Genomic DNA, 25,658 nt, shown 5'->3' with positions numbered 1-25,658 from the left:
AGTTAAACTGAAATAAATCTAGTCTAAGTCTATAGTGTGGCTATGCCCCCAGGTTACCTTGGATGGATAGAACTGGGTTGGGGGGGAGGGAGAGGTGATAAAGAATGGACACTGAAGAACAGAGGTGGGAAATGAATTAATGCTGTCGCTGGGATACAACTTTAAGACAAGTCTCAAGGGGAGGTCTCTGCGAAAAGATGAATGACTTAATCATGATGAAGTAGCTCTAAAACTTAAGAAGTTGTTGTTTCTTATTTTTAGTGGCAGTAAGTTGCTAAACTGAAAATTGGGAAACAGGTTTGATTTACAAGCAGATACTATCAGTATATTTGGCCACTGTTGGGGGCTGTACTCCAAAAACAAGCAACTTTCCTTGGTCAACAATGTATTTGAATGGCTAAAAGACATCAATGTTTGCTGGATGAGTGATCCACTGCCATTTTTTTTAAAAGGGAGCTTCATGTTCAACGTGTACGTTGAAGCAAGAATATTTCCCCTCTCCAGCTTTGTAGGAAAATCAATATCTTGTTTTGAGAGGTGTAAATGTGGCCGTCTCTCGAAAGTGCCCCGGTCAGTTTACGACACGTTCAGCAGCTGCTTCCTTCCACGATTCCCAGGCTACTGGGATTGACAAGGGAGGGATCAACTAATGTGCCCCTTTGGCTTTGTGCACTGGCCATTGTTCCCGCAGCTGAGACCCTCTGCTTCTATTTGCTTTCTCCCACATGCATTATTCAACAGCACAGGAAAAGGCCAAGAACCTCTTTCATTCAGGAATTCTGTATTAAAATAATTAATTTCAAACTGAAGCCGGGGAGGGGAAAGTTGGCTAGTAGTTGAGCGTTTTAATAAGACACCCGTCTTTGCCATATGCATGGGAATTATGCAACGGGGCAGTAATTTTGGAGGATTTCTTGTTTTCCTCAAGACGACAACATGGGCTCTTCTCCCTTCTTTAAAATGTTAGTCTTGGGTCACCAGATTCTGCAATGAAGTCATCTCTTTCTCTTCCAGACCCACTTCTTGCAGACTATTGCCTGAAACAGAGAAAGAGAGTCAGAAAGTGCATGCTGTTGTTAAAGGTGCAGGCGACACAAAAACGTGTGAGTGCTGAAGGAGGTCCGGTTAATTCAAAGAGCCTGGCAAAAGGAGAACTGGGGAAATGAGATTATTTATTACTAACAACAGCAACAAAAGAGCATTTATAGAGTCCTTTAAAATCAGTGGTTGGATGCTGCTGCTTTGTGTCTTGGTCGTCCTGCATGTTTACACAACTGAGCCAGATGTGACACGAGACTATTGCAAGTCAATTTCAGTTAGCATTATGCTCCCTATCATACACCTGACTCATAAAGCTGCCTAAAACTGAGTTAGATCATGGGTCTAGCAAAGACATTATTGTCTGCTTTGACTGGGAGCAGCTTTCCAGGGGCTGGGGTCAAGAAAAAGTGTTTGGATTTATACCCTACTTTTCTCAACTGAAAGGAGTCTCAAAGCGGTTTACAAACACCTTCCCTTCCTTTCCCCATAAGATGCACTTTGTGGGGTAGGTGGAGCTGAGAGATTTCTGAGAGAACTGTAATTAGCTCAAGGTCACCCAGCAAGCTTCGTGTGGAGAAGTGGGGAATCAAACCCAGTTTTCCAGATTAGAGTCGGTTGCTCTTAACCACTTCATCATGCTGGTTGTCATAGTCTTACAGAAGGTCTGTCAAAAAGTCTAGCAAGGTCTTTCACAAAATCTGCTACAAGCTCCATTTAACTGGAGATGGGGGCGGGGGGTTGAACCTGGAACATTCTGTGTGCAAGGCAGATATTTTACTACAAAACCACAGACCCTCCCCAAATCATAGAGGGGTAGAAGGTGGACATTGACAGCTGCTTGACAAAGGGTACTTACTGAGTTGCATGGGTAAGATAAGAATGTGAACCCACCATGCCTTCCCAATTCTCCTTTGCCATTATAGTACAGTTGCCCCTTGCTATAAATGTTTGTCTCTTCCAAATGATGGCCTTTTCCACTGTAAGCCAGCACAATGTCTTAAGATCATTTTATACTGCGGATGAACCGTCCCTTGTGGGCACCAGCATTTGTCTCAGTGTAAAAGAGAAACATATTCATTTCTTTTAGACATGTGGGAGCCTGCCTCTCTCCATGCGTTTATTCTGACCGGAAGATCTCACGGAAAGGTATTTCGCTGTCTTGACACCTGCAATCCTTTTAACTGGAAATGCTGCACATGCGCTGCCACCGAACACTGGCAAATATCTAATTATGCAACAGAACATGCACCAGGGAGTTGTGGCTGATCACATCTCCCCACTTCATAGCATTCACTAGGTGATGTCAGGACTGATGATTAACTTCAACAGCTTGGAGATCGGGTACCTGAAAGACTGTCTTCTCCCAAACTAACCAGTACACCAGTTAAGAGCCCCGCTCTCTCTGCTGCTGCCTTCAGAGGTGACGCAGTTGGTAACTAGACACAGGGAATTTAATGTGGTGGCACCTCATCTCTGGAGCAGCCTTCCCCAGGAAACTCAGCTGTTGCCTACTTTACTTTCTTTTAGGTGCTGGGCTAAAACACAATTTTTAACCTAGGCTTTTAATTAGCAGTGTTATCAGCTTTTTTGTTTTGTTTTATGGATCATTAGCTGTTTATGTCTAATGGCTTTCACACACACACGCATTATCTGTCTGTCCATCAAGCCGTCCATCTACCCACATACCCACAGTGGGCTTTTAACTGTAAATCATCTCAAGGAGGACTCAGAAGAGGTGGCATCGAAATATTAGATAGGAGGTTGCTATAATATTGAGAAGCCAGACAAAGTGTTTCTTCAGACATACGCCCTCTGCTGGTTTGGGAGCTGCAATGCCACCCTGCAGCCATCTGTCCAAATGTCACTACAAAACGGTTGAAAGCCAGCCAGCAGTTCCTCTCTGGCAAACTGTCCTGCTGGGGCAGATGTCTAAATCTGGCCACTGCTATAAATCCCTGGCTCAAGACTTTGCAAGTGACAGACAGGATCTATGCAGTAAAAGTGTGAACGGAGCCTTCAGAGCTGCCCTCCTATATATACCGTCTGCAGCAGATCCAGGCAGCCGGAGTTACTCTCATTTTTGAGTCTCCCTCCTAGGAGGTTCCACAAAAGTGAGCCTGAGCAGTTTGTGGCAATATTTTAGTATTTGCAGCTTGAGAAATGCAAGCAATGCTTTTAAAACAGTATTTTTAAAACATTATTGATTGATGCTGGAACTTCTAATACCGGATTTTTGAATAGTTTCTGGTGAGTTTGTGGATTTTTGCTAAGACAGCATGGAATAAAGTTAGTCATCTCATACGAACATACAAAAAGCCATGCAAGTCCAGCAGCCTGTCCACACAGTGGTCAATCAGGTGCTTCTAGGATGCCTACAGGGAAGACAACCACAGCATCATGTATCCATTTTGACATAGTAGTCATGGATAGCCCTATCCTCCATGAATATCTCCACTCCCATCCTTATAAAACTGGGGAGAAGGGCTGGTGAATATATTTTCTCCATCGTTCCTTGAAGGAGCTCAAAGTAGAATTTTTACCTCATAAACTTATCTGGACTATATAGAGGAGACATCGGATTGGGAAATTCCTGGAGATTTTTGGAGGTGGAGCCAGAGGAGGGACCTCAGCAGGGTATAATGCCATGAAGTCCACTCTTCAAAGCAGCCGTTTTCTCCAAGGGAATTGGTCTCTGTGATTTGGAAATTAATTGTAATTCGAAGAGATTTTAGGCCCCACTTGGAGGTTGTCAGCCCTAGCAATAGTGAATTTTCAAGGTCGCCTAGCAAATTGTATAGATGATATAGAATTTGTATTTGTTTTTCTCAGGCACAGGCCCAACACTCTACGTACTCAACCATACTGTCCTCCGTGGTGCCTCTAATTACTTGATTAAATGCTGTAAGTGAAATTAAACACACATGTACTAAAAGGCATAGATAAGAATGACCCAAAGGCACAGGAAAAGAAGAGTTGGATTAATATCCCCCTTTTCTCTCCAGTAAGGAGACTCAAATGAGCTTACAATCTCCTTTCCCTTCCCCCCTCACAACAAACACCCTGTGAGGTAGGTGTGGCTGAGAGAGCTCCAAAGAACTGTGACTAGCCCAAGGTCACCCAGCTGGCATGTGTTGGGAGTGCACAAGCTAATCTGGTTAAGCCTCCACAGCTCAAGTGGCAAAGTGGAGAATCAAACCTGGTTCTCCAAATTAGAGTGAACCTGCTCTTAACCACTACACCACGCTGAGGAACTGAGTATATCATTTAGTAGTTAAGACCTCTTTTGATTGTTCTGAAGACCCTTTTGCAATGGCCCAATTGGCCTCAGCAGCCAAACACAGTGAAACTCTGTGGCATTTCTACAAAAGAATAGGGCTGTGACTTCCTTAAAACGAATGGAACCTAGGAGAACAATAGCTAACAGTACAAAATCCTTCCATCTTATTGATATAGCAACAGAAGGTCAATTTGTATAATTAGCAGAACTAAGCGATACATTTCTCCTGGACTGCATCACTTCAGACTATAGTGTGGAAGACCATGTCTGAATGTTCTTGTAAAAAACCCAAAAAGTCAGCAGAGAACTTAGGTGTATCAGGGAGAAATATGCTTTGCCTTCATATGATGCAGATCAATGTGCAGGGAATATTTTAAATCCCCTTACCTGTGGCTTGAAGTAGTTCAGATCAGGAAAAAAAAACACCCTTCATTCTTCTGATTGTATGAACTAACTCAAGTCTCCTTTAAAAGCTGTACAAATCATATTCCGCGTGCATTCTGGATGAGCAAATTCGCAAGTACGGTGCGATGGGAGATGCTGGGGAGGGAAGAGGAGAGAGAGAGTCCATGTCTGTACGTGTTTATAGTGCTAATCTTAGCGCTGGACCAACTCCCAATCTTTGGGTCACTTGTAGACAAAGTTCCCATTGTGAAACTGGGGCTAAGATGGCAGCCTCTTAGCGCTGCTTTGAAAGTATGCATTTTTAAAAGAAAACTTGTGTATGCATAAGCCTCTTATTTAATGAATGACTCCCTTTGTATTTACATGTTCCACGATCCATGGAACAAATAGGGCTTAGTCACTGGAGAGTGAAAACTTGGAGTCCTCCTGGGAGAAAGACAGAAAGAAGGGAAAAGGGGAGGGAGGAGGAAAGAAAGCCAAATAGAAGCGGGCATTTTTGAGAGGTGGCAAACATGAATGTGTTCCAAGTTTAGTCCTACCTGATCCTGACTATAAGGTTGTGCTTGAAGGATTTGACTCACTTTCCAACTCTTCAGGAAATGGAATGACTCTCCAGACGCCCAAATTCGGCTGATATCCAGCAGGCTCGGTGGGGTTGAATTAATTATATCACAAATCAACTGGAAAGAGAATGAGAGAGTGGGGGAGAGAGAGGGATGCATTGAAATGTGAAATCCAGCTGGCCTCACCCAGATCATTTGCTTGACATCTCCCAAATATTGTTTTCGAAGAAAACTGAGCCAGCTCTATGATTTCAGGGGCCCTTGGCAAGGCAACCGTCTGTTGGTCTCAGTAGCCAGGGTACACAAGTGGAGGTTTTCCCCTGTGGTTGCTTCGGGCCTTTTTTGGGTCCTCAGTGCAAACATGGTGGCCTGTTGCTGATTTTGGGGCCCTGATGTGTCGTGTACCCATTGCTTTCTGGATCTACTCTTTTGAGATGCTTGAGGTTTCTTCTTAATTTATATTTGATATTGCTGCCCATATTGGGGTTTCTGAAAAATTGTGTTAGTTCTGATAATGGATGGTCTTGATTACAGCCACAAGAACATGCAAAACAACTGTATGGAAGACAAGGATTTGTATATCAATTACAGACTGGTAAAAGAGGGTTTAGAACATGGCCATTTTAATGCAGGTGACTTGTTATAAGAAGGAGATGGAATGACACCAGTCAAATGCATTTAGATGGAATTGAGTTTTGTTTGTTGAACATTAGAATATGAACTTTTGAATCTGTCTGACCGAATGCATACTTTTATTTGCTTTTTTTAAAATTAAAAGGTAAAAAATTAAACTAAAGTGCGAGGGGGTCAGGAAGGACCCAAATGTACTGGATATGATTTTTTCTTTCATTTTGGGAGGTTGTCATACATTCCAAATGAAAGTTTTTTATAAATTGATCCCCAACTACTTTCTAACAGTAGTTGAATTCCATATTAATTAGCAGCCAGTGAATTTTTTTTAGGGGGCAAAATTATGAGGCGACATTTCTCTTTGGAACCTGAAAGCTCTAAGTTATCATTTTCTTTTAATCCTCCATCTCGAAAGCGTGAATTATTTTTGTATTTCCATATTTCTCAAGAAGCACTTAATTTAATCTCAGCCCCATTTCCTTCAATAAGCTATTGTTGCATCTTTTAAAGCTGCCCCTGCTCCCTCCTTCTGGCTCATATACCCATGAAATTGGTTTAATGAAGCATAAAAGTATGAAGTATTAACAACAGTGGAATTCGGGTGGTAGCTCTTCATTTTTCAGGGGCACTCACATTTCCAACCTAATTTATAAAATCAGCGCACAAATGATTTTTATCACAGCCATAACATCAGTATAAATGACTGCCTTTTCTGGGACACGGCAGTCCGTCAAACACTTGAAATGATATCTATTAGTCAAGATAGAGAGGGAGTGGGAGGGGAGGGGAGGCTGAAACCCCCGGGACAATTGTCGCATGAGGCAGCAAGACCGAGAACCTAACTGCCGACAACTCCGAGATTTATTTATTTATCTATGGCAAACTGAAGTTGATTTTAGGCCTGGAGTGGCAAGTGAAAAACAAAACAAAACCCCACCAACAGTGGTTGGTTTGCGTATGGCAAGTCGGGCTGCCAAAATCACCGTAGACCTGCAGATCTCCCAGAATTATAAATGCTCTCCTGACGGCAGAGATCAGCTTCCCTGGAGAAAAGGGCAGCTTTAGAGGGTGGACACTGTGGTTTGATACAGTGGTGGGATCCAAAAATTTTAGTAACAGGTTCCCATGGTGGTGGGATTCAAACTGTGGCATAGCGCCAATGGGGCTGGGCAGGGCACAATGCGGATGTGGCCGGGCATTCCGGGGGCAGGGCATTCCTGGGCGGAGCTGTGGAAAGGACGCAGCCGCTGCACCAGTCCTTGGGCGGGAAACGAATGCACGTCGGTGCACCTCCTGCTAGACTGCTTCAAGTTCTGCACACTACTGCTGAGAGGAAGGGCGTAACTAAGGCAAAAATCACGTGGCAAAATTAGTAACCCCCTCTCGGCACACACAAATAATTAGTAACCTACTCTCGGGAACCTGTGAGAACCTGCTGGATCCCACCTCTGGTTTGATACCCCGCTGAGGTCCATTCTCTCCTCAAACTCCACCCTTTCCAGGGTCTACCCCCAAATTTCCAGAAATTTCCCAACCCAGAACTAGCAACCCCGGTCTTGTCCTGTAACAGGCCATTATGAACCAATTCAGGTCAATATATTGCCTACCACATGATGACTGAATATGTGGAAAAGCTCCTTAAATCAAGGAAAATATAATAAGAATAATGGTCATACTGTTGCTTTTAGCCAAAATTGATTCCTAATGTGGCTCATGGAAATTTTAAGATATAAATGACGTTAAAATGAAGAGGGCATTCTCAGCTAAAACTGAATCCAGGGACAATGTGTCTGGCTACTTCTTTCCTTATTTCTTATGATGTCAACAATTAACAAATATGAGGGAGTCAACCACTTCCAGATCTTCTCCATTATTTCCAGATTTCTTTTGGAGATTTTTGTCCTTTTTCTCCTGGACTCTAACTTCTCTCATACTCAATAATGAACAATGCAGGCGAACGATTTCTGACACAAATGGCTTCTGGGCAATCCAGCATATTATTCTCTCCATGTATCTACTTCCTTGTTTTTGTGATTGCTAATGACATTTAGTTTTGTTGAGTTCTGGACTTCAGTCTCTCCACTTTCATTGGAACAACACAGGGTTTTTTTGGGGGGGCGGGGGAGGAAATCACAAAGACTATGAGAAATTCCATCATGGTTGCTAGTGACTCCTGGACAATTGCCATAGATCAGTGGTGGCGAACCTCTGGCACAGGTGCCAGAGGTGGCATCAGAGCCCTCTCTGTGAGCACGCGCAAAGTGCTCCCTCCCACACACACATCTAGGCTGGCCTGGGCTGCTGGGCTCGATTATTAGCATTAAACCTAAGACCTAGTTTTGGAGAAGCAGTGTAGGTAACCCTGTTAAGTGCTGTTAAACCCCACTGATTTTCATGGGAAGAACTAAAGCACGATCCTTTACCTGGGAGTAAGCTCAGTTGCTGGCAATGGGGTTTGCTTCTGAGTAAATCCTCCTAGGGTCGTGATTCACCAGTTGGAAGAGTTACATGGTTGCTTCAAAGAAAAGCCACCGACTACCACCAAGCACTGGCGTAATGCCCATTGGGCAAGGTGGACAGCTGCCCAGGGCATCACCTTGTGGGGGGCATCAAAATGCTGGGTTCGTTTTGGGGTATTTTAGTGGTTTTCCATTTTTGGCCTGCAGGGGGCACAGTTTTTAGGCTAGCGGCACCAAAATTTCAGCGTATCATCAGGAGACTGTCCTTATGCTACCCCCCAAGTTTGGTGAGGTTTGGTTCAGATCCATAACTTTGCCCCCCCTGAACCAAACTGCACCAAACTTGTGGGGTATCATTAGGGCAGTCTCCTGATGAGACCCTGAAAGTTTTGAGACTGTGCTTTCAGAAATGTACCCCCCCACACACAGCCTGCAACCCCCATTGACAGCAATGCAGAAAACTCAGTGCAGAACAAAGATTCTTGGGCAAATTTCTAGGATGTTCCTGCAGGGGGTGCATTTTTGGATGTATCGGCACCAAAATTTCAGGGTATCATCTGGAGATGATGGCACCCCCCAAGTTTGGTGCAGTTTGGTTCAGGGGGGTCAAAGTTATGGACCCTCAAAACTGTAGCCCCCATCTCCTATTAGCTCCCATTGGAAACAATGGGGGATGGGGCACCCCCTTTGGGAGTCCCCCTTTGGGAGTCCAACTTTGGACTCCTTGAACCAAACTTCACCAAACTTGGGGAGTAGCATAAGGACAGTCTCCTGATGATATGCTGAAATATTGGTGCTGATAGGTCTACAAATGCACCCCCTGCAGGCACCAATGTTCTGGTGCAAAAAAAAAATTGGTCATGGTGGAGTGGCCGCCCATGGGGGGCGGGCATCCAACTCAGGTTTTGCCCAGGGCTGCCTCGTTACGCCCCTGCCACCAAGCTTATTCCTGAGTAACATGCGCCTAGGAGCCAACCTTTTTTTTTCTAAACTAAAACCCCAGTGTTCAGGTTAAATTGCCGTTTTGGCACTTTGCGATAAATAAGTGAGTTTTGGGTTGCAATTTGGCACTCAGTCTCGATAAGGTTCGCTATCACTGCCATAGATGGATGAGATATTTCTTGTCCAAAACTTTCCCATAAATTGTTAATCCCCATAGACAGTAGACCATAGAGCACAGGTCTCCTGAGATGGCATTCTGCATTCACAGAATTGGTGGAGATCATTGTTGAGATATCTGGAGTATATCAGAACCAGGCAGATAGTCCTTTATTCTCCCTGACAGATGAGATGGTGTTCAAAACATGTTCAAACAATTTGGTTTAACACATACTAGGCCAGCTGGACTATATTTTGCTACAGTCTTTTCAGCCTTTCTGCAAATAATTCTGTAAAGGGCCAAGCAGATCATGACATTGATGTCCGGAGACTTTTCCAAGTAATAATTGTGGATTCTGCTTAAATCCATTTAAAACTTGAGCAAAATACATGGAGAAGTTCTAATCATGAGATGTACTTAGAGATAAAATATGAGAAATCCTAGAAGAACCAGGCACAAAGCCAGCAATTGTCCCCAGAAGAAGTTGGCATTTCTTCAATGCATGCCTAGAACAGGTGTGATAAAAGCAGAGACACAGATAGGTAACAAGTGTTCTTTGTGGGAATGATAGCAGCAATGCTTTTGGGAGCATCATCCCTTTCTGCCATCTGCCATATTTGCAGGGTAGGCTTAGACCTTCACAGCACAACAACAGAACATGAAGACCACAGGGTTCTTTTCCCAGAAGGCCTCTGTTTCTACTTCAAACAGTTGTCTTGGTATAAGACAACTTCAACAAGAAAGAAGAGACTCTGAGAATTAACAAAGCTTGGCTAGCAGTGCTTAAAAACAACAGAAGCAATGGCCAAGGGCATGCTAAATTAATGGACTCCACCCAAACACAGGATTTGCATTCACCAATACTGCTGCTGCTGCAGGGAATGCAAATATGAATCACTTCCCAAAACCCCACCTGCAATACTATACTATCAACCACACCTTTGCATAGTAAGTTCCACCCAACACTTACTGATTGGTTTCCCACCTGGGGACATGACAATTTATACCCCACTAAAACATTCCCTTCTCACTGGACACAGTGTGTAACAGACTTCCCTCTGTGATACACCTCTGAAGATGCCAGCCACAGATGCAGGTGAAACATTAGAAACAAGATCCACCAGACCACGGCCACACAGCCCAGAAGACCCACCACAACCAGTTTGTTGCATTTCCTTCAGAGTTCATGTTTTCATGATTGTATGGTTAGTTTGCACTTGACCTCTATTATTGTGGCAAATAGTCTGACCTGACATCATTCAGTAAAATTCATGGCAGACTGGGGATTTGGATCTCCTTAATCCTAATCCAGTATACTAACCACTTCATAATACTCTCTCCTTTCACTGTTTGCAGTGCTCTACATAAACTCATCTGCAAACTCAACATAACACTTCTGCATCTGATGAAGTGGGGTCTAGCTCAAAACTTCAACAATTTTAAGATGCCACAGAAGTCTAATGCCTAGCTTTCTGGAAGCAGAAATCTATTTGTAATCGAAACCAATGTTAAACACAGATTTTTTAAAAATTCAATCAGTCATAATGGGTATAATAAAGAAAAACAAATTCAAAATATTGATACCAGGAATGTGAATTTCCCTACCATAAAGAAAACTGAATGGTTTCTCATTTTGCAAATTGATGCAGATTCTATCAACTAATTATTTTGGCAATTAAAACTCTCACAATTAATCTACATGGAGTTTTTGAATCAGGCATCACCCATAGATGGAAGGATTCCTGTTGTGTCCCCTCCCAAATAAGAAGGAAGCTCCATTTTGCATCTGCCAACAAGCCCACAGGTTATCAACAGATGAAGTGTTTTCAGGTGGCATCAAGTGTCTTGTTGCATGCCAAACAAACGGCTGGACATACGACTTCTTGTATAAACATTACGGAAGCGAAATTTAGCTGTTGTGTTGGCAGACAAGGCGTTGAGAACCATGTGGAACTGATAGGCAAAGCTGTGGGCTGTTGTGTCAATTTTCTGGGCATGCATGTTGCATTAACATTTAGGACCTTAAAAAAATAAAATGTTTTTTTTTGGAGCAGAATGCTTTACCAAGTTTCCTAAAATCTGATATAAGTGATTCAAACTCTGAGCTGTAGTAACAGGATAGGCACAGGCTGGTGTTTTGGCTAATGCAATGCGGTGACAGTAGGAAATGTACAGCCCAATCTGGGGTAGGGAGCAAATCTGCCTATGGAGGCAGTGCAGACTGTGCAGGCAGATTTGCCTTCCCCAGAGTATTTACCCTGGCCAAGGGCAAATCCACCAGAGGGCAGCTTCCATGGGCCTCCACAGCAGGTAGACACAGTGCAAAGTGTTGCATCAGCGCTTCTGCATCCTTGCCGGCATAGTGGGGGTGTTATGGAGGTGTGGCTGGGTAGAGCTAACATTAGTTTGCTTCTACCTAGCCTTTGCCAGTCAGAATTAAGCCCATAGAGCCCAGTAGAGGGCTTTTTGACACTGAGGAGGCTTGTTTTGTTTTTTGCTTCCCTGCACCGCCAAATAGCCAACCTTGAGGTGGTGCTGTGGCCCACTGCTGGAGGCTCAGGATTGGGCTGTCCATTTCAAATCTTAGTCATCAATAAACCTGAATGGAGCAGTCTCTGGAAAGCCACTTTATCTTAGCTGTCATGTCCTTGAAGTGTTGCTGGATAGCTTTAAAAAAAAAACTTGCCCAAAGGACCTAATAAACCCCATGATGCATTATTCCCTCATGCATGGCTTACATTCTGGCCCTTCTGCCTCTTAGCTGACTGTATTACAGGGTTTAGTCTTGATGTAGCTGCCACACATGTTAGTTGAAGGTTCTGCAATCATGGAGTTTTGGTGTTCCACACCCCAATGATGGGAGTCTAGCGTCTAGCTGTTTCACTGACACTACCCTCAAGCACTGGGCTGCTTCTGTAGCCCAATATTAAGGTAGGGCTGAGAACCAAATGTTCAGCTCCTTACACTCTACAACTCTGCAAAGCAGGGGGCTCAGATACTTTCACTGGAAGAGAAAAGAATCCTTTTACACAGCTTACCGTGCAACTTCAGTCTAAGCCCATTCATTTCAATGGGCTTAGTCAGGAAAAACTCTGTTTAGGATTGCACTAATAATCTCTGAATCAGGGGATGGGGGATATTTAGTATCCATATTTGTAGCATGCAAAATGTATTCCCTATCCTCATGAAGCAAAAGCATAATAGTATGATGTTAAATCACATTTGCAGAAAGCAATGATTGGGTTGTTATACTTGCTATGTTTGTTTTGTATCAATGGCTGATGATTGTGGCCTTTCGTTTCACTTTATTTTCCAACAGTGGAGAACTTTGTATTGGTCTGGGAGAAACATACAGAAACATTTTTAAGCTCTACGCATGCACACAACAAGACCATCACAGACCAGACTTCAGAGCACTACTTAGAAAAATTAATGCAGCCAGCAACTGGGATGAGCTCTGGAATTTGGTTTGGTGATTTTGCAAAAGAGCTTGGAATGGAACACTGAAAGCTCATCTTTTACCTTTTTGTGCAAATAGCTTGCTTTTTCCTGGGGCATCCTTCATCAGGCAAACCTTCAAATACGTGGCAGTCTGCTTAGCAATACTCAATCAATGGTGGGATTAAAGGTGAAATCAGTCACACAAGGGGAACCTACTGCTGCTTCTCCGCAGTGTGGCTTCTCTAATCTCCCTGCGAGAGACAAAAGATCATAACTGATTTACTTCTACTCCCTGGGGGACAATTTGCTGTAGCCTGAAGCAATCAGGAAACACACTGAATCACATTCATGCCCAGGGGAAGGAGGACTGCCAAAAGAGACAAGGTTGCTGCTTTTCCATATTAGTGATTTCTTGGGAGAGAATTTTGGCAGGTTGCTTTTTCCAGTGTCACCAACTTAAAATTGTTACAGAAAACTTTCCGACTGTTTGGAGATTGTTGGGCAGGAGGTAGAGCTACAAGGGAGAGATTTGTTGCTTTTTTATCCACGTAATAATTCATTTTCCAGTCAAGGTACCTGTGATCATCTGCTTTTCTTAAATCAGAAAATTTTGTTTATAGTACTGAACAAGATTTAAAATTATGGCATTAAAATTAGCACATCTAAGTCCCGCATATTTTCAGCTAGGAAGTATAATATGCCACTTTTGGATCCTTTTCATTTTCTCATTTATACTGTCGTGAGCCTGTTTAACCCAAATCCATGGCTGGTATTCCCAGTTTGATTCTTTTTATGGCCTTTTACATCACTTGTAACTAACACACCATTGATGAGCAACCGATGCAGAAAAAAGTAAAGTTTGTGTACATTTAATGGGAAGAGAAACATGAGGAAACAGGAAATGGCATGAAAACTTATGGTTTCAAATTGTGTCAAAGGGAAATGCAAAAACAAAATGGGAATTTTTGACACAAAACAGGGCTGTGAAATTTGGCAATACTGCTAACTGCATTTGTCTGCAGATGAACAGCTAGATTCTAGTCCAGTAGCATCTTAAGAGACCAACAAGATTTTGGGACAGTAGAAGCTTTTAAGAGTCAACGCTCCCTTCATCAGAAACAACGAAAGGAGCTTTGACTCTTGAAAGATTATACCCAAAAAATCTTGTTGGTTTTTAAGGTGGTACTGGACTGAGATGTAATTTCAAAGGGTGAGTTTCAAAGGATGGTAAAGGATACATTTAACGATAGCTCATGGAAATAAATATCATTGCTTTCCTAGAAATGAAGGATGTTCTATCTCTTGAATTGCTTATATCAATGGCTCTGGGGCCCTTTCCACACACACAAAATAATGGATTTTCAAACCACTTTCACAACTGTTTGCAAGTGGATTTTGCTATTCCACACAGTTTCAAAGAGCACTGAAAGCAGTTTGAAAGTGCATTATTCTGCATGTGCGGAATGAGCCTGGATTTCAACATGCTGTTTCTTAGATGAACATTTCATGAATCCCTTATATGGAGTTAACTGGAGAACCACCCGAGACAATAAATGGAATACTTCTGGGGAAAATTACAGACAAAAATGTGGCATGTTCTAGTCTCTGGAGCAACAGAAAACAAACTTGCTCTGTCTTCAACATGACATCCCTTCAGATATTTAAACAGATCTCTCATGTCCCCCCTTAACCTTCTCTTCTCCAGACTAAACATACCTAGCTCCCTAAGCTGCTCCTCATAGGGCATGAGATCCAGACCTGTTACCATTTTGGTTGTCCTCCTCTGGACTCATTCCAGCTTGTCAATATTTTCTTGAATTGCAGTGCCAAGAACTGGACATAATATTCCATATGAGGTCTGACCAATGCAGAATAGATTTGCACTATTACGCCGTGGCTGCTGCATCACACTGTTGACTCATGTTCGGTTTGTGGTCTACTAAGACTCCCAGATCCCTTTCGCATGTACTGTTGCACATGTACAGTAATGAGGTTGTTAACTGGTATGGATTATAGCCAGCACATCCTGCCAGTTTTCAAATGAATTATACCAATTCAAGGTGCTAGTTTTTTGACCTTTGAAATTGTCAGGGGTCTGGCACTTGGGTTTTTGAAGGCCCACATGCCCCTATATGATTTTTCCTGAAGGATAAAATTAGCATCAGAGACCCATGGTAAGTAGAAACAGGGCCTTCTGTGCGGTGGCACCTTAGGTGCATAATGCCCTACTCACAGTGCATAATGCATAATGCCCTACTCACAGTGGGCATAATGCCCTACTCACAGTGGGCATAATGCCCTACTCACAGCAAAAACTTTATTTCACACTAACAATTGCATGACTTTTTTTTGTTTCATTTGAATTAAATCCCTAATCTACTGCTGGTTGGAGGTTGATCTAAATTGCTGCTTTCATTTTGTTGCTTCTATTGATGTCATTGTTTGAATTTAATGTTTTGTTTCTGAGCCATCTTGAGCATTTTAAACAGCATACTCATACTTAACATCAATAGCCTATGCTTTTTCTGCCTGAAATTTAACACCTGCTATTTGAAATCGCCTAACTAGTGATGCCAGTCCTACAGACTGTCTGTAGGAGCTCTGTCACTGAACCTGGTGGTTCCCCATCTCAAAAACCATGAATAGATGAAGCTGCTTTCTACTGACTCAGAGTATTGGTCTATTTAGCTTGGAATTGTTCACTCTGACTGGTGAAAGTTCTGCAAAGTCTTGGCAGAGAATGGTTTACCTCCTAGAGTCTAACAAGCCACTGTCTGAAATAATAAGTTCTTCCAATGAACCATGGTGCCATGCTAAAAAACCCTTACTGAAATCCCTTCTTCTAAGCAGCTATTCCAAATACAAAAGCCTTGGTGTTCCTCTGCATCTACCCACCTTAGATGTAATCAAGAGAATTTAAGCGAGACTTGAGGGGGAAAAAGTGGACTCACAGAACTTTTGGGGGCAGACCCAACAGATCTTTGATCCACCACCTAGCCTGTGAATCTCCAAGGACTGGCCGCAGCTTCCCTGCTTCACAGGAAAAGCAAGGTCTTCTCCATCACTTGCTGCCAAGAATTCTTTAAGTGGAAATGCCAGGAATTAAACATGGAACCTTCTGCATGTAAGGCATGTATTCTGCCTTGCAGAGTTTTGTAGGTAATTTAGACCGGTCACTGATTCAAGAAGGTGACAGTCTAACATAGAGATTCACATAGCTGAAGAATCCTCTATCCTGACATAAGCAAATTTGCCACTTAAGATCCAGCCAAGAAGCACTTCCATGGAGCCATCTTTCCACAAGCAAAGCCCATCAGTGCCAGAAAAATGGCTTTGGGGGCTCTCAATAGGAGGAAATGGGGAACGGCAGTTCTCTTTGTTAGGGATGTAGGACATTTCCTCTTGAAACTGGCTTTCCAAATCTTTTTTAAAAAATTCTGCTGAGATGTTCCCACTTCTTCTGGACTGATGTTGCTGTTTTGCAATGTCATCCTAAGAAGAATGGTACCCTTTTAAGATCATTGTTGCTACTATTTTATTAATTTTGGTATTATCTCATAAGCCTGCTTGGACTTTGGAAATATGGCATGTAACAAAGAATTAAGTAATTACAATAGTAATGTTGGTTAAAGCTCTTGAGAGATCAATCCTCTAACACTACCAAAGCCAGCATCCATCATCTTGCAGCAGTGAGTTCCATAAATCCATTATATATTGTTTCAGGGAATATTTTCTTTTATCTCTCTTGAATCTACTGCCAATCAAACACTCAATTCCAGTCTCTCTCTCCCTCTCCACCCTCTCTATGTGTCTCTCGCTGCCAGTACCTTTCTAGAGTTTTTTTTACCTGAAACATGGATCAGAAGTATCTGTTGCAACTCTGAAGAGATTCTAATCCAGTATGTATGAATGAAATGTGAACTCTTAATTGTATCGCTTTCTTTACTATAAACTCATAATTGCTGGTATCTGTAAAGGCCATTCGATATTCTTCAGTAATGCTAGAGCTTTGGTTAATGAGCTTCTATTCTCCTAGCCCATTATGTTTAAGTAGGTAAATTTTGGCAACTTTTTACCTCCTAGAAACTTAACAAACTACAATCTAGTTACCTTAAAAAATGCATCTTCTTCCATATAAGAACTGCTTAGGGTTTGTCAATTTCCTTCAATCTGATGTCTCAGCATTTCACAATGGATTCGCCATTCCATTATGATTCAGCAAACTCTGTTAGATGATCACAGTTAAATTTCAGAGTCAGCCCCAGTCTTTGATCTCTGGATATGTATGGGACTGCAGATGAATATCAGTTTTTTGAAGTGGGGAGGACAAACCAGAGACGCAATGCAATTCTAAGCAGATTTATGCCCTTCTAAGACAGTTTTATTCAGGGCAGCGTCTCGTTAATTTCCTTTTCTTTTCCCCGCCTATCTGCAGTTTTAAACTGTAATTTTAATTCATTGTTTTGGTTTTATGTATTTCTGTTCTGTTCTGTTCACATGGTAAGCCACCTTGAGTTCCACAAGGTAAAAAGGCGGCTAATAAATGTTTTAAATTAAATAAATAAGGTTGTTGGACAGTAAAACTCTGCTTAGAATGCTAAGTTTGCGCCATGGAACAGATCACTTCTCATTGAGGGAGGAGCAAATGCAGAGGTAAGCATGCAGGAAGGATATGACAACTAGAGCCATGAGAGAAGCTCCATTCAGAAGTGTTCTGAAGTACCAAATGAAATTCTGCTCCTCTATATCCCCCCCTCCCACAATATTTTTGACTTTTTAATTCCTACAGTCCCTTTAACAGATTCACAGAACAATCCTAAAAACACTTTCTTGGACGTATGCCCTGCTGAGCAGATTTGGGGAGGATTAGCCTCTCACTGAGACCGCCTCAATGAGGATCTATTTTTTTCCCACAACACAGATTAATTGTTTTTACTTGTTGGAAATAATATAAAAGCTGGCCTGAGGACAGAATGAATTTTTTTTTTTAAAAAAATATTTATATTCTACTTTTTTGCCCCAGCAGTGACTCAAAGTGGCTTATATCATTGGCCTGTCCTCCATTTTACCCTCAAAACAATCCTGTGAGGTAGGTTAGGCTGAGAGTGAATGGCTGTCCAAAGGTCACCAGTAAGCTTCCATGACCAAGTGGGGTTTTGAACCTGGGTTTACAATTCCTAATTTGGCACGTTGACCACCATACCATGCTGTAATCTCGGTTCTCATTTAACCAATGCAGCAACAAAGAAGCAAGTCTCTGCCCCCTGTAGTTGCAACGAAGCATTGTTGTAAAACTTTCACAAACAAAAATAGCTGCAAATCTTGGCCCATTCTGCATGGGCTAATAAAAACGGAGTGCAGTCGGTGTAGATGAAATCACTGCTGCCTCGGGGCGTTCACATGGGCAGGCGTCTCGTGGACAGCATGTGAATCGGTTGGGCCACGGGCCTTCGCATGGTGTGGGGTTTTTTTGTTGGTCGTCCATTTCTGCGTAGCTGCACAGGAATGCACACATGATCCCGCCCCCACAGCCATACTGACATCCTGTGAGACCCCGAGATGACCCTGTGTGCCTGCGTGGCTACGCAGAAGTCAGCCAGGAATTTTAAAAAAATGGAAGGGCGGCTGGAGCAGAAGCACCTCCTGCCCAGCCATTCGCTCGGCAGCGGCTGCAGAACAGCAGTTTTTAAAAGAATCACTAGTTCAGCTATTCTCAAATACACCGGTTTGGGGAAAATAGGACGTTGCAGCTTCGTTTCAGCAGTGGTGGCTGTGCAAAGTTCTCCCCCAGTGTTTTTACTGTCCCCACACCACTGTTTTTGGCCAGTGTGGAACAGGCCCTTGATTCGCACCAAGGATCATAATTCGTTCACCCCCACTAATTGTTGATCATTGCTCAGAGTACTCCTGTTAGGAATACTTCTTATGTATTTCTGTACTCTGTAATAGTGTATCATGCCCTGATTTCAAAGCAGGACAGATATTTATTCATATTAGATGTAAATCTTTCTGGATCCAACTTAGGCTACCATAATTTTGTTAGTCTTTAAGATGTAACAAGGCTATCTAGTTCCTCTCATAAATGATAAGCCCCACACTTCCTCCTAAATAGGGTATCAATAGCTGCATGTGTGAAAGAGCTTGCCTGCATGTTGTGCAGTGTCTGAATGTCCATGAATTTCAGTTCATGAGACTTGTCCGTTCTCCATTCTTAGATGTAACTTCTAGAGAAGGAGGTTTGTTATTCTAGCAACACACACTAAACATATTCAAAAGGGATACCCAACAGACAAAAAAATAGCAGTAGATTCGGGACACTGATTTGCCAAGGGTGGGTACCAGAAAAGAGGATCTAGTAAACAAAGGCCCCTTCCACACATGCAAAATAATGCGTTTTCAAACCACTTTCACAACTGTTTGAAAGTGGATTTTGCTATTCCGCACAGCTTCAAAGAGCACTGAAAGCAGTTTGAAAGTGCATTATTCTGCATGTGCGGAATGAGCCAAAGAGAATTGGAATATAGGAAGATTTCTTGAAAATGTGGAGGGAAACTGGTTTTGAGCAAAAGAGTTCCAAACCTTTAAGTGTCAAGAGGGAGATTTTCTGGATGGGTGTAATGTACACATCCCAGTTACATTGGACCAAAGGTATAAAGTTTGGGCCTTGTGAGAACTTGCTGAGGGATTTCTGTGATATAAAGGAAACTAGGGAAAGCCAAAGTTCTGTCCAAGGAATGTGCCTTTCCTGAAGGATCCCAAGGAACAAATTGTCCTCAGCTAGATACAGATGGGATTTTCTAGCCTGACACAGGCCATGTCCTAGGAATTCACTCAGCATAAACTTTTATTATTGCAGAAGTTAAGAAAGATGAGCCAGCCCCAAATATACATGGATATGTCCAAGCTGTGGACTGATTTTGACCCTGGAGGTGCTGGCAGGTACACAGAGCTGCACTAGCCCCCTTTCAAAAGTGTTTTATGCAAAGCTTTCCAGCAACCCCAGCAACAAACAGAGTGTGTTTTGTGTTTGCTAAACAAAGCATGAAAGGAGAGTGACCAAAGTAGGAGGAGCAGAGGGGGTGCAGACAAAAGCAGGAGGCGGAGCCCTCCTGCAATGGAAATGCAGTTCAGTGGTCCTGAATTGATATGCTCATCCTTTAAACCCCCAGGGTTGGGAGATCACAGAGCCTGAAAGTCCATCAAAGACCACTTTCCTGCATTGATCCAATCCAGAGCGGAAGGTTAGAGGGGGTCTCTCTGCCCGGTCCAGATGAGGCTGCCTCCTAAAGCTAAGAGGCTTTGCTTTTCCTTGAAAATTGGGGAATCCTCAACTCTAAAAAACTTTAGGGGGAAAAAGGAGATTTCCAAATCCTCCTGCTCATGGAATACACAGGGGCCTTCTAAGAACAGATGTGTTTTCAGGAGTAAAGTAAGAGCAAAGTATTTCCACTCAAACTGTGAAGCAATCCATCTTTTCCAAACAGGACCTACAGGAGGGAGGCATTAGGAACTCTGAAAACATTTCTTTGTGGTGTCAGATGACAGCTTTCCCCACCACCACCCATGATGGAGTTGGCAGATCTGAGAAATCATTGCTCACTCATCCCACCACTGTTGTCTCGGGTGAAGCAAGTGTTCAGAGCATTCCAAAGAAACAAAATGCTAAGTAGTGATAATACCAGCAACGGACACTTTATGTGTTCTAATCACGGGGTCTAAACAGACAGATGTGCACACATAGGGCAAAGGCAGTTTCTGAAACAGAGCCAGCATCTGGGTCACAACTCTTGCTGTGATGCCTACAACATCTGCAAAATCGCTGGTGTTCTCAGGACTGGACTTCGGGGGTAGAAGTCCAGAGCCCAACATCATGGGATCAGCAACAGCCCCGCCGCAAAAGCAGACAGCAGCTTTGTGTTACAATATCAAGAGAACCTTCCCCTGTAAGACCATTACGTTAAGAAAAGGCACAACTATGCCCACACTCATAATGGCTGTGCAAAACGAGCCATTCCCCGAAACAAAACATTATTTTGAGAAGGAGCAATACCCACTAAAGCACTATTATGAAGACCAATGCCCTACTTGCTGGGGGTTTCAGTGCTTTAGATAGTTCTTGGGCTCTGAAAGATACAAGCTCAAATATTCTTTATTGTGTTTTAATCCAAGGGGCAGAGACCAGCTTTTTGAGAACATACTTAAAGCCTCTATGAAATAATATTCAAGAGTCATACAACCCTGTGGTGGATTACTGAACTCCTACAAGGCAGGAGAAAGTGGATTATACATCCATTTAAATAGAGATTTATGACACTAACCAGAGGTGAGATCCAACCAGTTCTCACCACTTCTCAAGAAGTGGTTACTAATTTTTTCTGAGTGCCGAGAAGAGGTTACTAAAGCAACCTCCCTGCCCAATAGGGACTGGAGGTGCGTGTGTGTGGTGGCGCCACTGTTTGAATCCCACCACTATCAGAACCTGTTATTAAATTTTTTGGATCCCACCACTGACACTAACTGTTAATCCTTGGGCAAGGCTGGCTAGTTTCTGAGGGTAGCAAACATCAGGCATGTGCCAGGGTCTCAAGACTAGCCAAGCCCCTCACCCCAATGTTGATGCTATTCTTCTTGTATAAGAGGTATCCAAGAAGACCAGAGGTGACATTTTAAGCTTGTCCACACCATGCCAAGATTGTGTATCCTAACAAAACCCCATGTAAAGGAATACTTTCTTCTCCAGATCTTGCAGCCAGTACTGTATCTATTGGTCATGATTTAGCAACTTTTTACCCCACCTGGCACATATTTGCATTTCTCCCCCACTGAATCTCCTGCATGTAAATCTCTCAGTGGTTCTTTGTATTAATTTACTTACTTCTATACTCCACTTTTCTACCCAATGGGACTTAACAACTCCCTTTCCTTTTGGATTTCATCCTCACAACAGCCCTGTAAGGTAGGTCAACTAAGAGTATGTGACTGGCCCCAAGCTTCCATAACTTCACAGTGCTGTGATTTGGCTTGTTTGTGGCCATCTTCTACTTTGCAGTCACTCATCTGGCTTCCCTTCCCTTCCTCCCCTTCCCCTTTTTTGTGCAGCTGCTGACAAATTAGTCTCTCAATATACAACATGGTTGATATTTGATTTGATGTTTCTATTGTTCCAGGCACAGAGAACCAAGGCATGCCTTCATCTGGTGAAGGCAGGGAAAACAGGGTTGAAATGGGGTTTCACCTATATTGTAAGCTGCCTTGAGTCCCACAAGGGAGAAAGGCAGCTAATAAATGTTTTAAATAAATAAATAAATAAATAGATAGATAGATAGATAAATAGATAGATAGATAGATAGATAAATAAATAAATAAACAAACAAACATATAAATAAATAAATTGAACAAGCCCCCTCCCACCTGCTGACAGCACAGCATGTATGCAAACACCCCGGAAGACTAGATCCAGGCATCCGTCTTTTCAAACTCGAGGCATTCACCAGCCTTAATAATTCACAGAACAAGAGTTTCAAATCTCTCTGTCTTTCTGTCTTTTGGTGCTTTGCTTCATTAGGACCTTCTCACAAAGGAGGAGGAGGAGGGGGGGAAAAATGAGACCCATCAGATCTGCTGGTTTTTATGGCATCTGATTAGGCCCCTATTTTCCCAGCGGGTCCTTTTTCTTTAAACTGTTGACTATGGATGGCTTGCTGAATAGGATGAACTTTGGGCTGGTAAATTGCAGCATTATGGTTATTTAGTGTAATTTACAGAGGGGAAAAATAGGGGAGTCGTGATCACCTACTTCACGTTGCTAATGATATCTCTATTTATCAGAACAGGTGGGAGTTTGGAACATTACTCTTTCCTGGCTAGAATCACAGAACACTCTCCAATTAGGTACCCTAGGAACTGATGTTTACCCATGGGGCGGTAATGAGTTCGAAGTTAAGATTTAATAGCCTTTACATAAGCATTTATTACCATTGACCATTTGTGCTCACCTTGCATTAAAACTCCCCGTCTTTCCCCTCCTCTGCTGTTGCAAAGGCTCCTTCCTGTGCTATCTCCCCCTTGTTACAATTTACGAAAACTGGTGAAATAACCACACCTTTTCCTAGAGGATCCTTTACAAAACAGCGCTCAGCAAAAGAACCCAGATAGTCGAGAACTCACGGACAACTACATTGTAGGGGCCCAAAATAAGGGTTTGTAATTTTTTTTGGCAAGTGGCAGGAAAACCCGAATTAGGTGTGGGGATAACAGCAGATGGGGAGGGGTCATAGAAGAGGGACAGCAGGCAATGATAAAACAGCAAACATTTGTTTCAGCCATGATGAATGCAAGACTGGAGACTGTTATAAACAGGGATGCCCACAGAATTTTTTATTCAGTTTAGATTTGACACATTTTGTCCATATTTTTTTTGCTTAAGAGTCTTTAATCTTGTTTCACAAGATGTATTTAGAGCTGTTTTTATATTCGAATGGGATTCACATTCATGTCAATGGGAACAAACCGCTGCTTGTAACTTTCATTGACTCTGTGTGCGTGTGCTGTCAAGTCACAGCTGAGTGGCCCCCATAGCATTTTTAAGGCAAGAGATGTTCAGAGGTGGTTTGCCATGGCCTTTCTCTGTGTCATGACCCTGGTGTTCCTTGGAGATCTCCCACCAAATACTAAAACCAGGGCAACCTTGTTTAGCTTCTGAGATCAGACGAGATCAGACTAGCCTAGAACTACTCAAGCCTTTACACGATATGACCGAGAATTCTACACATCACCAATCAAATCCACACCCAGCCCCCAACTTTCAGGCAGGCAGGAGAAGACCTCCCTGGACTGGAGGCAACAGAAAGATCATCTGTAGCCTGACCCAGGTGAGGAACACACTTTCAATAGACAAGTGCTCAGCCCTGCCAGACAAGGAAGAGAGAGTAGGCTTGTACCTTGTGACTCTACTTTTTAAAAACCCACCCTATTATCTCAATGTGAGCAGCCAAATTTAGGCACATCTGGTGCACCCACAGCTCAGCTGTATATTTTAATAATAATTAATTAGAACAATTCATTAAAACAAGACATCCAGAAGATCTCAGGTCCTGAATCAATAGTTTTCTTTCACTTAACAAAAAAATGATTTTATGCTTCTTTGTCATGGATCACTCTTGTGAGTGTTCCGTACTCTGAGTAAGCATTAAGCCTCAGTTTCTTTCTTTTGTAGGGCAGATGAGCTGTCTTGGGCATGACAAAGTCTGCCTTTACCTGCAGCCCCCCACCCCTTCCGTACATTTTTGCTATTGCTTCCAGGACAGCTCAGGCAAACATGTCCCTTCAAGAAAGCCCTCCCAGACTCAAGAGTCAGTTCAGTCCTGGGGTGTGCGCTTCTCATACGCATAAAATCAACCAGGATTATTACATTTAGCAGAAATGTTCTAGCTAAAAGGTCTGGTTGGAAAAGGTCCCCATCAGTGATGTATGCTGACTCACTTGATCCCCTGGCTGCCTCTCTCCTACCCCTTGCTGTCTTGGGGAAATGGAAAATTAAAGACATCACAAGGAAATTGAGCATAAAACCAGCATGCACGTGTAGATATCACAGCACTACCAAAAATAATATTTGGATGTGGTTTATTTGGTTCCTTACTGGAAACTAGGCGAGGTTGCCATCGCTGGACTGTGAACTTCCTGGAGAATGTGAGTGGTGTTGCCTGAGGAGGGGAGAGTTTGGAACTTCAGAGGGGAACACCACAAAATCCACTTAAAAAGCAACCATTTTCTCCAGGGAAACTGATCTCTTTTACCTGAAGACCGCTTGTGATTCCAAGAGATGTCCAGCCAATCACTTGGAGACTGGCAACTCTAAGCCAGAGGTAATTTCATTTAGATTAGTTACTGTCCAGGGATGGAGCCCCAGCACCCTCATCCCCAGAATTACCAGTAAACACCAGAACCTACTGGAAACCAGGAGAAGCTGCAGGGAACTGGCTGGATTACCTGGGCTACAGGAGCAGACCTCAGGTGTTCCACTGAGAAGGGTGGAGCTGGTACAGCCCCAACCCAGCAGCAATCAACAGGTCATTTCCACAGAGTGGGGTGGAGCTGGCACAGCCTAGGCAAGGCTGCAATCAGGGAGGAGGGCCCAGAGATATGAGGAGTCAATCCTAAAATGGTAGGGCTTGACAGACAGTCCAACAACCACTACTAGTTTAGAATAGAGAGCCCCAAGGGGGGGAAGAACCCTTTTGGGAGGGACAAAAGGGACACAGAAGAGGAGGTCAGGGTGAGGGAGGAAAGGGTTGAGAAGTGTGCAAGAGTGCTGTAAACAGCTTGCCTTGAAAGTCTGCCTGCTGGAAACTGATAACCTTAGTGTACTTCCTTGCTTTGTGAGTAGTTCACTAGGTGTTGGTCTACCTTGCAAGGATGGTGGGGAAGGGAGTTGCTCACAGTTACCCTGTCAAGGTTGATGAAAAGGATCAGATTTTGATTAGTTATTATCCAAATGTGCATCCCTACTACATACAGGGGCAATAATATACTACTAACCCTTCTTAGAAGCCCTGTTACTTTCTAAAATGTTAAACCCCAAAACTGATGTCAAACTTCTACTTTTATATTAATGGCATAATCCTCAAGTTTGATAGGCCTTGGTTTGTGCCAAAGTCTAGTGCTGTTCTTCTGCAGGCTGTCATGTTTTCAACTCTGAAATACCTTGTGGCCCATCTCCATTTCTACACCCACACTGCAAACTT

General features: G+C 43.0%; 1 long non-coding RNA gene across 5 annotated transcripts in view; it reads right to left on the bottom strand.

The window, feature by feature from the left end:
• Positions 1-764: 764 nt before the first annotated feature.
• The window catches only part of LOC125442859, an 84,206-nt gene continuing 59,312 nt past the window's right edge, over positions 765-25,658 (bottom strand). For 2 of the 5 annotated variants that reach the window (XR_007246045.1, XR_007246046.1), the window contains exons 2-4: positions 5,305-5,403; positions 4,706-4,858; positions 765-1,037 (exon numbers count right to left, since the gene is read on the bottom strand). This is a non-coding gene — a long non-coding RNA (uncharacterized LOC125442859). Of the gene's footprint in view, positions 1,038-4,705; positions 4,859-5,262; positions 5,404-12,996; positions 13,167-17,025; positions 17,141-25,658 lie in introns of all 5 variants that reach the window. The other 3 variants (XR_007246044.1, XR_007246042.1, XR_007246043.1) reach the window with 3 other exon arrangements.

The sequence above is a fragment of the Sphaerodactylus townsendi genome, linkage group LG13 (assembly GCF_021028975.2).
Source record: "Sphaerodactylus townsendi isolate TG3544 linkage group LG13, MPM_Stown_v2.3, whole genome shotgun sequence".
NCBI lineage: Eukaryota > Metazoa > Chordata > Lepidosauria > Squamata > Sphaerodactylidae > Sphaerodactylus > Sphaerodactylus townsendi.
This window is presented reverse-complemented; position numbering and strand designations above follow the sequence as displayed.